Here is a 16,938-nt window from a genome sequence, read left to right as displayed (position 1 = left end):
TAATGCCTGGGGAAATGGCACCAAATTATTCACTGAAGTACACAGGCAGACTTTTTTAGGCTGTAACACAACTCAGCCTGTAGATACCCCAGGCGCCTGACCAACAAATCATACCAATTTTTCAGACTATAGTTGGGTACCTTTTATACAGGAAGTGGGATCACCACAGACCTTAGGAGGTGTCTTCAGCTTGCTGTGATCACTGTTTTCCTATCCCCTACAGCAAGGTCAGTGAAGACCATGCAGAAAATTACATTTGCCCATGTACCACATTGACTGCCAAGAGCTGCTTGGAATAAACAAAGGCAGTTTTGGTGCATGACCACGTTGCTCCTTCCTGTCTCCAGGCCACAGCTGAGTAAATAGAGTTCAATGTTGCATGATGAAGAAAGAAAGAAAAGAAGGAAGGTACCAGTCAGAATGAGTGAAAACTGGAATCCACAACTGCTACTTTGGTTGCTACCACAAATTACTGCATCTCAAGTTCCAGTAACAAATGAAGCAAATCATGGAGTGTTTAAATCTGACCTCACAGCATAGGGCAGTGAGATACACACAGTCTACTGCGCCCTTGCAGTGGAACAAACTTGCTCATAACCATATGCTTAAGGATGGAGATTGCAGTCTCCATGTTAATCACGTTCATTTACAGCTGAACTAACACTTCACTCTTCTACTAAAAAGGAACTAATAACAAATTCCAAAGTAATTTTAAAACAACAGCTCACTAAGAAGGAGCTTAACAGGAAGTACTTCAACCATTCAGCATAATTTTTGCTCTACTAGACTTCAAATTCTTGCCTAGTTTGTACTGCTACTGAGACCGTGCCACTAGCAAAATCCTAACCCTTTCCTACAGATTGGATTGTCCTGTGAGTAGTTAATTGTCTTTTAGTGCCTGAGGCTGACTGTTTCTCATGTTTCAGAGGTATAGTGGGGAAAGAATTTTGTCCATATGGTACAGTCTTAGAAGGTACCATTTTCTGGATAAAAATGGCCTACCTTGAGAAACACGGAGGCAGCTGCTTTGTACTTCCCCAGCTTTTAAAGCACATATTAAAGCTGTTTCTGGTTTGTATGTGGCTAACAGATGGCTAACACAATCTGGAGTGATGCAAACTCCAGGAATACTAGATGATGTGTTAATGCTGCTATCAGTGTTGTGCATGAAGTGTAGACACACCTGAATTATCTTTAAACCAGTTATCTTTCATAATGACAGCAGCCTAGACCTAGAAGCCTGGAGCTCAGTGAAGGCTGTAAAATCTACCCAGGAAGCCAATAAATATTTAGGACTTAGCCTGAATTGCAGTCATTGCTGCTGTATCTAGGCTGCTTTCAGCACAAGAGGTACCTATCTACAACATTGTCACAACATTGTGACAGCTATAAAAATGCCCAAAGCAGTAGCAGAATATTTACTGCAGCTGGTGTATGAAATCTGCCCCAAAAAGTCACATTATTAGCTTCTTAGAAACACAAGGATTGCCTTGATGAATATACATTAAAGTTCCCTATTCCCATAATTTTTTATGTACAACCAGTATCCAAGCAGACTGGAGCCCAGAGCAACGTAGCTGTCCCCTTTGAATTATGGTAGGACACACAATTTCCACAGGTTGTTTTTCTACCACATGAAGTCATTCAAGAGTCATAAAGCCATAGAGCTGTAAATCAGTTTCCTGCAAATATAACAGGGAACAGCCAATTTTTTTTTTTAAAGTGTTGGAAGAATCTTTGCTGGCCTTTAGTTTTTTAGTGTTTCTGGTGTAAGCACCACATATCTAGGATTCTCTCTATATCCATGAAGGATTGCAACCTTGTAGAAAAAAACCCAAAGCCCCCCAAAATAAAAGTCTACGTGTTCTCCTGCTGTCTACAGGAACTACAATTTTACAAAAAAAATTAACATAAGCACGAGCATTGATAATACTGCAACTTCACAAGTATCATCTGGCTAGTAGGCTAAATCCTGCACATGCCTTGTTTACAGGATACCTGTGACTTAATTTCCTCCATACATCTAGTGCTAATAGCAATCAGAAAGCCAAGAATTCTAGGGAAATTAATCTATGGATAGGACTGAACATGTTCATATAAGACACGTACAGCAGGATTCATTTTGCTCTTGAAATGTACAGACAGCTTCTACAATCATTAAATCATAGTCTGAAGAGTGTAGGAAAATCAGAACAAAATTGAGAGAGACCCACTTGTTACTTCTAAGCAATAGGAAAATGCTCTAAAAGCCAAAAATTGATGCCAGGTTAGATAAAAAACAACTTAGATTTTTTAAAGGAAAATTTTCTAATTAATAGTTTAAAGAGGATAATGGTAAATTCTGTATCATGGATCAACATAAGAACCTGTTCTTTACATAGAGTCTTGGGTATAAGTAGCTTTAAATACTGTGGCTTTGTACTAAGGTCTGGATCAATCTCATTATATACTAGCATATATTATTTCTATATTTTATACACTTTATAAATTACTAGCATGTATTTTCTTATTTTAACAACTGGATGCATTAACTCTGTCTTCCTGATGAAGTTCAACATGCACCTAAGCCAACCTAAACTTTTACTCCTGCTGAAAAGGACAGGCTCACTCCTCTTTCTCCTTTCCCATCACTTGCTGGTGGCCACATGGTTCTGAACCACCCCCATATCTGCTCTGGCACTTGGCAAGCTTCTTGCTGAGAAAATTCAACTTTTTCCCTGGGCTAGTGAATTGCACTGGCTCTCAGAAAATATGTGATGAAAGCTCATGCAAAGCAAGCTGTGGAAAAGCACAGCCAGGTGCAGGGAAGAGGGAAGGAGGTGGATAAGGACAGCAGATTCACCCCTCCTCAGCAGAGAAAAACTTTTAGATAAGCTTAAGTAGTTCCCTGCTTAAGATGTTTTAATCCTTAAAGTCCAGGATGTATGCAAGGCAGTGTCATAGGATTAGTGATCCTCCTAATCAAAAGCAGGTTCAGCTCTATCTGCTGTACTTGCACCATGCCTGCTGTGATGGTTTGTGACCACTCTCGTATCAGACACATTTAAGACAGAACTTTTGGCATCCTTACTATCCAAGCAGGCAGATGAATTCAGGTTACTCACAAACCTACTCCTTCCACTGATACTGTTTAGGTCCTCCCAGATGGGATCCCAGGACATCCTCAGGAAAGGACCCCAGAAGCCTTTGTGTCTGACACAACATGACAGCAAAACCAGACAGGGTAACTGAAGTATGGACAAAATTACTACAGTTTGGCTTAGATAGAAAGGGACCTGCAGCAACTGGCTGCACCCTGGATTGCCTCTCCTAACCAGTGAGAATACGAGCAAAATCCTGCCAGACACAAGGGAAGGGTGCTGCTGCAGGTAAGCAGTCTTCACAAACAAGATGTTTTGCATTCTACAAAAGGAGCGTGGCTGCAAACAGCAGACTTAGGTGACTCCTGTTGACAACAGGTAAAAAGAGCCAGTTTATGATGTGAAAAAAAAAAAAAAAACAAAGACTGAAAGAGATTTAGTGAGATTTGCCTGGAACAAGCTATGTCCAACTCAGGACGAATATAGTGGAGAGCTAAGCAGACTGATCTAAAAGGATTTTTTGGGGGAGTGCTGCAAGAAAGAACAAGGAGAGAGGATTAGCATTGGGATTGAGCAGGAAGCTAGTTTTGAAGTACTCGGGTAAGAAGGAAAAGATTCGGCTGCAGCTGATATGAAGATTGAAGTAATTTATTCTGGAGGTAGCCCAGACAGTTCATATGAACTGAGAAGTGGGTCCATGATGGCAAAGCTTGTAGTACCCTACTTTGAGAAGCTAAAGGTTTTTTAAAAAGTTAAATCTTCTAGATGGTGTGATTGTTTCCCTGCACTTTGTTCTTGAGCCCTCTTATCAATAAACCACTTGCCAGATAAACAAAAACAGAAAATTAATTTATACAGAACTGCTCCAATTCTATCCCCAGAACCCAAGATTCTTTCTGTTTATACAAATGTTAATCATTCTCTAGTCTCTTTCAAATGCCCCATAATTACTCTTTAGTATGAAATGTTTCATGTGGCAGTATTACTTCAGCTTTGAGTGAAAGTTACTCAGGGCACCATGAGCTGTGCCAAAGGTACAGCCCAAGGCTATCATTTGGCGTGCTTATGTGGCTAACATGGCACGTCCACAAACTGAAAAATTCAAACTTTCATTAGAAACACAGAGAAAGTTTTCAGCTCTCATGGTTGTAAAGAAAACATTCCAATATTGGAAGAGTTTAACCAATGCAGTGTGATATTCCTGAATCCACAGAAAATATGAAACATGGCTGAAGTTTGATCTTTTCCCTTTAAGAACCTAAACACTATACCTAATGCAATCCTAAAGACAATTTAGGATTGCATTAATTTCTTTAATTTCTTGTTTTAAGTCTAGAATGGGACTTCAAATGTGGTTTGGGCTTAAAGAATTCAGAGTTCCTAAAGTGCAAGAACAGCAAACAATAAGAAAGGAAAGCAGCCACAACTTCTGGCAATATTTCCAGAAGCAGAAAAAGAAGATAGGAAGATGACAAACAAAAGAGTCTGGTTTAAATTTTACAGTACACAGTTGACTACAGGAACCAGATGGTGACTTAAATGGACAATCAATTTTTTCCATGCAACGTTCTTTAACATTTACAAAGATAAATCCATGTATATTCCAAAGCATGTATAATCCTAAAGATATGCTCATCTCATTGAGTATGATCTCTAAGGACATTCAGCTTTCTCTAAAGGACACAGGCCTAGTTTTGTGGACTACAGTATGAGAATGTATGACTATCCATCGTGTTTCAGAGGCAGAGCAAATCCAGACCAAAACAATGCAAGACAGATAAATGGCTTTAAAGACAGATAAAGTAGAAAACTAGAAATAAGGTACTGTTCCAGAGTGAAAGTAACTTATAATGGAAATGCCATAATATTTGACATGTTTTGTATGTGTCCACTATGAAATTATTTTTTCCTTTCATTATAATGTTACTAAAGATATAACTAGCAGATCTCACCAGCTATAGGTGATTTAGCCTGCTTTTATCTTGTTCAACAGCTGACTATTCCTCACTTTGAGCAGTTTCCAGTCACTCGTGTAGAAAATAATCAATCCAATGCCAGAGCTAATTGGTCTTGTAAACAATAAGGAGAAAACATTCCTGTTGAAATTCTGGCCATCTGGGGGGCAGACTGCTCAACCACTTGAAACAGGACCCACAGCACTCTTAATAGTGAAGTACAGGAATGCCGGCAACACTTCACTGAAGGGGACCATCAACATTTCCCCAAGCTCTCAAACAGCAGCAGTAATCTTTAGACAAGATGTGGATCAGCCTCTGCTCAAGAAAACAAGTTGTCATTAAGCTTAAGATCTTCAAAACAACTGAAGAATTCATGGCTACACATCACGAGATGGGCAGAGTAAATGGGCAGGTGGTATGCAGCTGTATTTCATTCAGTGTAGGGCCTTAGATGCAATGCCTCCTCCCTCGGATATGTACTAGGACTAGTGACAATATGCCCAGTCTTCAATTAATGTTTGGTATTTCCCTTCTGCTTTGGGAGCTCTAAGAAATACAGTTAGCTGGCAAGACAGCTCATCTGTCATGTACACAGGGTCAGGGAGCAGAAGAAAGCTACAACATTGACCTAAAACAAAAGGAGGTAGAGGATAAGGAGGACACACAACGAACTGAGGAAATGCCGCAGATTGCTTTAGCAATGTGAGATCAAAGATTTCCTTGATTTCCAGTTTCTTTCTAGACAACTTTTCCAGGAAACATCAGTGAAAGGTTCCAATGAACCAATGTTGGTAGAAGCAGGTATTTTCAAATATGTGTTCATATGGCACAAGGTGGCACATAGAAGCATGAGGTGCAACAGTCAACAATTTTCTCAGAACAATGAATAAAACAGGAATGTTTTGGACTTTCCTCTTTTAGTGACTTTATTGGAAGAAGAATTCAAAGAACAGTGCCAGCTCCTACAAGCACCTAATGGAAGAGAGACAAATAATTTCAGCATAATTTATATCATGACTAGGGATAGCTTTGGTATCTCTTCCTGACCTTCCTCCACATCAACCCTTAACTAATCCACTGCAAAGTTTTGAACAGTTAATTGCACCTTCACCAACAGCTGTCATCACAGCAGGCATTCTGATACTGCTTCTCTGAAACACATCCATTATGAAAGAGACAAGTTCAGGCATGTGAAGAATGGAGAATTCCACATGCCACCAAGAGTGCCACGAGTATGCAATTACACAAAGCAGTCAGCTCACTGTGGTTGAAACTCAAGAAGCTGGTTGTGATCCACAAAGCACTGAAGGATCTAGAACATCTTTCTCTGTGCACTTGTGTTCACCTGGAACCATTTGACTACCTGACATAAACACGCATCTTCCAAGAACTGAATGCCACCAGCAGGCCTGGCCATTCTTTTACTTTACTGCACAGTGTATGTACTAGAGGTTTACACACAGGCTATGCTGTATAATCCCAAGTACCCAGACTGGGGGCTAGTTTTCTCCAATTTTCTTTCACAAATTATAATGCCTAAAATAACAGTCTGAAAGGAAAGGGCATTGTTTTTAGGAGCCTCTGAGTCAACAGTTCAAGTCTCTATTCATAAAAATAAGTATGATATCTGCACCCATGCTTGGGCAGTGTTATTCAGTCATGTAAAATGCTCTTAAATACACCAACATTGAGTCTCTTCTATGAGTGTGAAAACTTAAAAAGAAAATGAACCTCAAACAAAGCACATCTATAAGACAACCGGCTGGAGAAAGGTAATCTGGTTAATGACAAGACTGAAGAAGTCATCTTTAGTTATTTAGAAGGAAATGCAGTGGAGCATGTAAGCTTCACAGAGAATGCTTGGAGCCCATTACAATATCAATGAGCTAGATTAATGATTGTAAATGACCACCACTACAGAACTGGTCTGAATACAGAACAGAATGAATGCACTAAGAGAAACCTGAAACAACAAGGCATCCAACTGCCCCTTTTAAGGGTATGCTTTTGGCTAAGGTTCTGTAATGTCCCTTGATTTTAACTCTTACAATACTCTAGTGAGCTATTGGTCCACAAAAAAAGTTTTTTTAAAGACTGAAAAGAGAGAGACAGTTTTCTCTGTATTTCACATGGAGAAGTATGTATTTAATAAGAATTTAACATAGATATTAATTTTTAAAAAATTAAACAAAGTTCTTTTTTAAAATGTTTCTTTAAGAAAGTTCTAAACTTTTCCATTAATCCTGAAAGTTTTTTTATGGACATCATGCATCTTTGTCACAAAGTTTGAATTTAATGCCACCTATTTTACAGCTAAATAAACTTCCATGGACCATCTACCAAGAACCACAAGTTAAGAATATTTTGCTGGAAGAAAATTCAAGCAAATGTCCTAAATATTGAAGTATTATGCCCTGACACTGATGCTATGCATATATTATGGTAATCAGTGGTAATCAGAGAAATGTAAGAAACTAGACAAAAGAGCAAGTTGTTGCACAAAGAGAAAAGGACACTTTCTTGTTGCACAGTGCTTTCTAGAGGGGGATAAAAGGCCAAAGGAAGACAAGTGTGCAGAGGAATCCATACCGTAAGCCTGGCTTGTTGAAACTGAAAACAGAATTCAGTTGTGTAATCTTTTCAGCCTCATAACAAGGCCAAGCTCTTCAAGATCTTTGTAAGGATCTTTATAGCAGGAGCAATAAAAAGGAATATCACTTAACTGATTAGTTGTGTGATGATAACTTAGCATAGTGAGCAAATGATTTTTACTAGATATGATAAACAAGTGATTTCTCCTAAAGGAAGTATGATCCTGGATGGATTGCTGCTGTGATGCAGGCTACTGAGAAGACAACAAAAAAAGAGAGAAACAAAACACCATTTCTGAAAGATGTAGGACTGTCCTTAGTTGGAACAGAAGATGGCAGGAGTACTAAAAACCCACGGTTACTATTAACCCATTAATAGCAATAATCAATGAGATGGGCCATCCACAGTGAGTAACACTGTATTAACCTCTACTAGCAGCTGGGGTCTCAGCTACAGTGCGCTAACACAACTGCACTCTTTGTGGTTTCACTCACATTTTTTCATCTCCCAAGCAACAATATCCTGACTGTTCAGCAAAAAAACCATCATGGAAATGCAAGTATGGTAAACCCTCAGAGGAGGAGTGAGATGAAAGCTGCTCTTTAAGCATCTCCAGCCATTGAAGACTTAGAACACACATGTTCCTTTTATTTCCTGTAACATTTGCCCTTTTTTTCCCATTCGATGTTAAGACTTATGGAGCAAGTCTGAAAATCAGATGGCGCAAATCGTACAGCAATAGAGCTGTAAGAAGTACTTAAATGTAATGTATTTCAGCATGTGTTCTTGACTCAAAGGAAATGGGCTGCATCTTTCAAAGCAAAGCTTGAAAGCTGAGGTCCTATTTTCTCCCTGCAATTAGAAATATTTCTTAGTATTGCCCTGATGGGAAAAAAAATTGCTTCCTGGCGTTTCTGGCAAATGTCAATTCACTGCATCAGATGTAACTGTATTTTAGTAGTACTTTATGTGAAGTGGATGGTAAAAAAGGGGATGCTATATGAATGTATTAATTCATACTCCTCTCACTTTCATGCCATGTTTAAAGGTAGCATCCATCCTTTCAGTTGTCTTTCACACGAGTTATCTTCTGTCTGGATCTGTTTCAGGCTTTGCTGTGCCAAGTCCCCACCTACATGCAGTACTAAGGGCTCCAAAACTAGTAGGGCTAGCTCTTGAGAGATTCAAGATCAAATGAAATTATTAACACATAGGGGATCCAAAAGGAAAGCAAAAAATATCCCATCTCTAAGAATCCTCAGAGACATTCAGCAGACAAATACAAGAGACAGTTCCTCAGTTATTGGAAAAATACAGAAAGTGACTCTTTAGACTGGAGAAAATGGGTCCATTTGCCAAAACAAGACTTAACTGATCCTGGAACTAGAAACAGGAAGAATAGAGGCCTTTAGGATTCGTGCTTGTGGGCAGCAAACAATGATGAAGTTCAAGGTTCCTAAATTATCTCCACTAAATGGGATATGTTTGGAAAGTCACTTTGCATGACATGTTTATCAAGGGAAAAAACAAATCTTCTCACTATTTACTTTTGTGCTTTCCTTTTAGGAGGATGTTTTCTGGGGTTTGGTAAAGAACAAACAGATGAGTGCTACAAAGGGAAATAGACTGAGAGCCTTTATGTGTACATCTCATTTTCACTTGCAGCTTTGTATACACAGCTGTGACCAGAACAGACTTTTGCTGAATGAAGGACACACAGTTCTGCAGCCACTGCCACAGCAAAAGGAAGACGATTATTACTTGCTTTGCAGTTAAGGTTTGAGATAAAAAATCAGTGAATTATTTGGAAATTTAATTAGCTTTTCTTCTGATTTCCTTTTCTTCCTGAACTGCTGTCTGTACCACTCTAAATCCACAGTGTGGATTTGAAAGCTTTCAGAGATAGAGAGATTAGATTCTAATTTCAATGTCTGAGTAAAAACGTTAACTATTCTAGACGTAAAAGGAAGCACTGAAAATAATTTCTATTATACCTATTAGGAAACAAACAGAAAACCATAAAACTGCTAGAAGTGTCCTGTATAGCAGGAATATGTGGAGATACAGGAACAAATTTGTTGCCACAGTAATGTGCCTTCAGATGCAAAATAGGAATAGGGACAGAATAGTTCTGACTAGATAATACAAGTATAACATATTCTTCTTCTTTTCAGTATTTTAATATTCCTAAGTATGAACAGTACTGGTCAGCAACACAGGATTAATGATACATCACCAAACAGCCATATCTGACTAAAAAAATGTCCAAAAGTTGTAAGGAAAAAAAAAGAATTGAGGATAAATTTAAGCAGGTAAAATAGTATCTAGAATGTTTAAGCAGAAAGATAAAAAGTATTTAGGATTTTCTCAAAAGAGTGAGAATGTTCAGCTCAGTGATTGTCATATTTGTCACAGATGAAACACATAGCTGCACATAGCATGTTTGGGATCCAGTCACATTTTCTCCCTTGGCTAGGAATACAGGAGAACATCATAGTGGTCTAATTATTCATGTTTAGGCATTTTATAACAGGTTAAAAGTTGACATGTAACATTATAAGCAGAGATCTGTAATTCTTCTACAAACTTGGCTATCATGGCCTATAAGCATTAATGGGAATAGAAAACATGGCATGAACAAACAATCTAGAGAATTGAAAAGTTATAAAATGACCAAAATTGATACTATCCCCAGAAATCTGATATAGCAGTTACAAGACACTATACATTTGCATGTTTCAGGTAGAAAAGCCTTATCACTTTTCTATGCAGAGATTGAAAACAAACCAACCCATCCCTAAAAAACAAAGTACTGGCACTCTCAATTCCCCAAAAAGGTAGAAATCCCTTGGAGAAAGAAAATGGTTACCTGACAGGGAAAACCCAGTCATCTGTGATACAAATACAAACTAACATAAAGAAGTGAAATAAGAAAGTGGCTGGAGAAATTCTATATGATCCTCAGGTGGAAGATGACAGTGTACCTTACAAACAAGCCTACATAACATTCGTTTTCAACACTTTTCTCTAGGGAGACTTGGAGAACCTAGCACTGGTATCTCAGAGAGAATGCACATGTCAGTCACACCAGCTAGAGGATTCTAATTTAGGAAAAGGGACTGCAGAATCAGGAACACAACAGACAATAAGAAAAATCATAATTATTTCATCCTGCAGCAGGTCTGATACTGAAGAAGAATACCTGATATTACACAAGGAAAGGTCAGAGGTTCAGCCAGTCTGGTAATTGTGACACTGCTTATTTCCCACTGTGCACCCAGCCATACTGGTGTGTTGCACACAGTAGAAGTCTTGCCATTTCAAAAGAGGATGAATGTAGTGCTTTCTTGCTCTGAATGTTAGCTAGAGCTGAAGTAGAACAATAACAGGCAATCTACTCTACTCTTAAATTATGTCCCCCAAACTTTGCACTTTGTAAGCAGAAGGCCTTGGGTCAGGAGAGACTCTGCTGTCACAGAATGAAAAAGGAATTAGCGTACCTAATGTATTCAGAGACCCAGAGATACACTGCTGCCTGTTCAATACAGAACATCCACAGAACAGAGTCGTGCATTTAAGCCAGCTACCCAACACTAGCTAGATCTTTCTGTTATGGGTCTGGACTCAAAATGCTGAAAACTATCTTCATTAATTTGACTGGGTAGATTATTGCTGAAAGCCTAAATTAAATATTATTGATAACTGAACAGATAAGAAACAAATGAACCAAATCCTCAATGAAGAGATCTAAAAGCACAGCAAAGCAGACAGTCACTAGTGTTCTGACCAAAACCTCTGTTTATTAAACTGGTTAGTATTTAAATTTTTAAAATCCAAGTACATATGTGTTTCTATTTTTAGGGTTTTCCTTGTCTGTTCCAAGACAGATCATCCTGTGAAACTGGAGCCCAACATTAACTGTACAGAAGGAAGGTCTTTAAGTGATAGTACATGATACCACATTTAACAGTGTTCCTGTGCCAATCTGCATAATGAGTGGGGGATGAAAAGCAATAGTTTTTCTTCATGTACAGCTCAGTGAGGACAGTTCCAAGCCTGCCACACAAAACTGCTTTAATAATGCAATCCAGCGCCTTTGATTTGAGGAACACGCTAAAGAATAAACAACCTATTAATCTAAATTTTCTCGTTTGCCTGAAAGTACAAAGCAGCAATGAACAAACCTCTTGGCTACATTAAGTGTACTGAAATGCAAAACTGCTTCTTTTCTCACCCTACAGTTACTCAGGAAAAAGAAGGGTATACAAGAGGGGAAGAAGAGAATAGTCAAGGGAAGCAGAAATGGTTTTAATAAAAACTGCTCAGTTAAAACACAGGGCACAACAAATTCTGAAGGAGGGCTTTCAAGTATTGCCACACGAAGGCACTTTAATACAAGTGGATATGCTCAGAAGATGAGTGCTAGAGATAGCACTACTTAGTAAAGAGAAAGAATCCTCAGGCTAACCAGCTCTGATTTGAGCTGGTACTGTCAAGACTAAGGAACCACCGGTAATAGCCTGAATAATGTTTTCAGCGGTTTTGTTTGTTTTGGGAAGCTTTAATACAAAATACAGGTGAATACCTTGATTAATGTTAGTCTCCTGACTGTCTGCAGTGGTGTGTTTTGCTCTGTTATTCTAATGTACTTGCAGAGGTGCTTTCATTATCCATCCACTAATTTTAACATCTGAAACAGAATTATTCTAGAAACACTGTCAGTCTGACTCAGTCCAAGTCTGCTGTGCTCAAGCACTATGAGTGTGGTTGGAGGATATGTTTAGGCATTTGGCTAAGCAGTTTTGGCAAACATTCTTGGTTCCCCTAGAGCCTTTTTCACAGTTTGAGAAGGGCAGAGAGATATATTAAAGTTGCTTGTCAAAGCAACTTCATTATATCTATGGTCTGAGTAAAACATGCATAGCTTTGTTCAAACTCTTTTCTATATGTATAGCAACTTATAACATGGATCAGAGAGTCAGGAAAAAGAATAAAGCTACTTCATTGGCTTTAGGAAAAAAAATATAGAAAAAATATTCTGACAACTTTGGGATGAACAGAAGAACAATGAGCTGAAAACTGCCAGTACCTATACCACAGAGAATTTACTATCTGTCAGTTAAGCATCCCTAATACTTTTTATACAGAAAGTTCAGGAAAACACTAGAAATACCTGCAACCAGGATGTTTTCAGTAAAATGTTATGTGAGCCAATAAACAAGTCATCTTTCTGCTTTGGCTCCCACTCTTCCACATGCAGTTAAAGCCAGACAAGACAGATTCAACAAGCTGTTGATAGCTTATGCTACAATTGCAAACAAGAGATCCAAGTTATATTTAAATTGTTTTCTGAGAAAGAGAATTTCGATGGTGTTAAGAGCAGGTCTGGCCTACCAGGCCCTTTATAACACCATCAGCCAAAGCTGTAATATAAGCATAGATTTTACACAGTGTTTTCTACTGCAAAGGGAAGGCTTATTTTCCCTTACATTTCATTCCCATCCTCTCCATTATTCCAGCACAGCTGCCTATACAGCCTCATTATGAACAGGACAAGAACTAAAGAAACTGAAAAGGAATTTCTTTTTTACAGGTTATTTTTTGTTTGGATCAGCTTTGTGCTGTCTTCACTCTACAGCCAACTGCAACCCCACAAAGAAAGGGAAGAAAATCAGGAGTAGAGAGGAAAGCAAGGACTACTCTTTCTCCCACCATGCCAACCTAACAGTCCTTATCTGCCCACAGGCTCAGTTGCCTTCCTTGGGAAGAAGCAGTTTCCTTGCAAGCTAACTTGCAGCACAGCTGACCACAGGACTCCCATCCAAACTCTTCTCCAGTGTCTCAAAGCAATGAATCACTTCAGAATGCTATCCAAAAATGCCCCTACCTCCAAAGCACACAGGAGAGAATGACAGACAATGCTTTATAAATTATAGTACCTGCAATTAGAAAATGTGACTGAAATCCATAGTATTTCTGTTAAAAAAAAAAAGAAGTCAATGCCAGTGCAAAAGCAGGAAATTAATCTCCTGGAGAGTAAGCTTAACTATCTCCTGCATCACACAGTTCTAAATCATTAAGGAAATAGCTTATGGTTATTAGAGATAGGGCATTAAAGGGATAAATCATTCTGAATTTATCTACTGAAGAATCTCTTACAAGAGTAAAATCTTGAACTAAAGTTAGTGAATAAGTGTCAGGTGCCTCCAATTATATCCTCCAGTAGCCACCATGTGAAGAAATTTAAGGTCATCTTAATTAAGGACAAATGAATCTTTAACCAGTCACTTTTGCACTCAGCAGTGGTGTATGAGCCTCTATTTTGTACCATCAGAGACTGCATTTTATTAAACAACACTGGAACATCCCTTGCTCTGGGCAAAAAAGTCATTAGTGCAGCCAGTTCCGCCCCCTCTTATGCGTTTATGTATTTGACTTGGAAAGGTGCATCTTCTTCAGAAGTGCCATGTTTGCCTTAAGGTATTCCAGACAAGTCAATTTTCTTTCCTAGTAATGGGAGTATATGCCCTTTTGAAGTTTTGGAGTTTGTTGGTTTGGGTGGATTTTTTTTTTTCAAGAGTTACTCATGACTATCAGGTGGTTGAAAGTGTGATAATTAATTTTGAAATTACCAGATTAGATTTCTCTGCAGAGAGTGGGTTATTAATAGCTAAAGAGCTCAAAATTCTGAAAATCCACCCACAGTTGAACTGACATGCCAATATAACACTTATTTTGCCTTTGCTGTCATTTTCTATCATTTAGAAGACTTATTATTCAGCTTCATATATGGCAAACATCATTACAGCAAACCACTCTAACTTGAGTAAACTGAAAAACCTGCTTTTGGATCTTCACAGTTTAAAAAATCTTACTTTCCACTTAATAGAATAAGGTAAGGATGAGCAGAGATAAATCAATTTATAGAAAATAACCCTTTTAGAAACTTTATGCCATTGCCTAAGCACTGAATTTTTCATCCTATGTTACAAATTCCTGTACCTGAAACTGAAATTTTTCCGTTTACTCCTTCAGATGTTTTGGAAGTCATGCAAAGAATAGAACAAGGCTTTGTCCAGGCTGTTACCTACTTTTATGCACAAGTTATAAGATGAACAAAGAGGAACCACCTGCTATGGGATTTGTGCAGTATATGGAATACGTTGCAGTTCATGGAGTAAGAAGGCTATTAGTATTCATCAATTATTTCAGTAATACAAAACCTTGTTTATATCAAAAAAACTCAAGGAAAAGCCATTTAAAAACATGACAGTAATACAACATTGTAAATGTCAAAAAATACTAAAATCAGGAATGTACAGAAAACTACCTCATGTCTTTATAAATTATATCAACACTTCCTCCATTATGCAAACGCTATTTTGAAGCGTGCTGTTATAGGTTTTCTCCTAGTGTCTCCATCATATTTATCATTCTTGCGTATTTCATACAAATTTCATTGCCACAGTGGTGCCAAACATCTTTATTGACACATTTTTGTATTATACTTTATTTGGATGAAGTATCACACATTTCCTTGTGAGGGGAAGAAGAGGGGCAGGATCTCTTCTCTGTGCTGACCAGAGACAGGATCCATGAGAATGGCCTGAAGTTTTGTCAGGGGAGGTTTAGGTTGGATATTAGGAAAAGGTTCTTCACCCAGAGGGTGGTTGGGCACTGGAACAGGCTCCCAGGGAAGTGGAGCTCCCAGCATCAGCCTGACAGAGTTCTAGAGGTGTTTGGACACCGCTGTGATATATTCCTTTCCAAAAAGTGCACAGCCTACCCAAGATGAAATTCAGATAGTGGGAGTGATTAAGTTCTCTCCAAACATTGACAATATTTTAACTTTGACTACCTTTCTGTTCTATTTCAAGTAGAAGATTCAAGTAAAATTAAAATTCATCTAATATTAGCATGTATTTTTCATAGATTCCTAAGCAGTGTAAAATAAATAATACAATGTTAAAAAAACCCCAAAACTTCTGACAGCAGCAAATAATACTGAGAAGCCAGGAATTTGTAGAAAACTGTGAAGAGAAACAAAATTAAGTTGGTGAAAAAAAAGGTGGGGGGGAAAGACAAAGATAATGATATGCATATCAGGAGAATACTGCAGTAATGATAGTCCTCTTGACATTTTGCTACATGGGGGGAAAAATAAGGTAGTGTTGAGGAAAAGCATGTGCTTTTAATCTCATACATATCATCCTTCTTTTTCTGCAGAATCCAAAACATTTTCCATTTCAATGATAATTTGCAAGGATGTCAGTAATGGAGTGGTACTTAACATATTAAAAAATTAAAAGCAGATGTTCATAATTTCAGTGAGAATTTTGAAGAGGGTTGGCTGACAAGCTCTCAGGACTACTGAGAAGTGATTTTCAAAGCCTGAAACACCTGGGAAATTCTACAGAACTAGAAAAAAACTGAAGTCACTTCAGCACTTAAAAATTCTAAGACTGGGGCACACTCTGAGTGAAGTGCCTACCCTACAAGAGCACACAGTATAATGATGAGAGCAAGGATGAGGTCAAAATAACACTTAAAGTACTGCCCCCAGTTGAGATAACCTGGATGTCTGGGGCCACTTTGATAGCACTCTGAAACAAAATATTCAAAGAGGAAATATTGTATTTTATCAGTAAATAACTGATAGCTGTGAAACATGAAGAAAAGTTTCTTGGTGAATCAAGTAATCTTTTCAAAGGGGAACACAAGTCTAGGTGTAAAAAAGCATCAAAAACCAATTAGGTTTTCTGAGACATTGCACTTCATATAAACAATGCTGTGATTAAAAATTCTGAATTACTTAAAGCAACAACAACTAGCTACATTTACTGTTACATTTCAAAATAAGGATGAGGAATCACTACTTAGGAGATGTACTTCTCTTTTAACCCCAAGAATACCTCCTCAGTTCTACATTTTAAAGCAATTTTTCAATTAATGGCCGAGAAGAGAAAACGAATTAATTATGACATCTGTGAGTCATATTTTCTGAGGAAACTAAAAACTTAAAAGGAGTGAGTAGTAAGATGGAAAAACCTCATGGACATAGTGGGCCCACATGTAGCTAAGAGCCTCATATGTGAAACACTGTATCTAGAAACAAAGAATGCAGAGGGCTCCACCCCAGTAAATACCTTCTACAAGGACAGGTGAAGAAGACGGACATGAGAAATGCTCAGAAAAATGCAGTTAGGAGAATAATGTGGTCCTGAGATGAGTGAACACAGCAATGTCAAGTGGAGAGGCTCAGTCACCAGCATTTGACCAATCTGAAATATCCACAACTTTGGAATGAT

General features: G+C 38.1%; 1 protein-coding gene across 2 annotated transcripts in view; it reads right to left on the bottom strand.

The window, feature by feature from the left end:
* The window catches only part of CSTPP1 (centriolar satellite-associated tubulin polyglutamylase complex regulator 1), a 78,378-nt gene that overhangs the window by 18,365 nt on the left and 43,075 nt on the right, over nucleotides 1-16,938 (bottom strand). The gene's annotated exons all lie outside the window — the stretch shown is intronic.

The sequence above is a fragment of the Zosterops lateralis genome, assembly GCF_965231275.1.
Source record: "Zosterops lateralis genome assembly, chromosome: 6".
Lineage (NCBI taxonomy): Eukaryota > Metazoa > Chordata > Aves > Passeriformes > Zosteropidae > Zosterops > Zosterops lateralis.
This window is presented reverse-complemented; position numbering and strand designations above follow the sequence as displayed.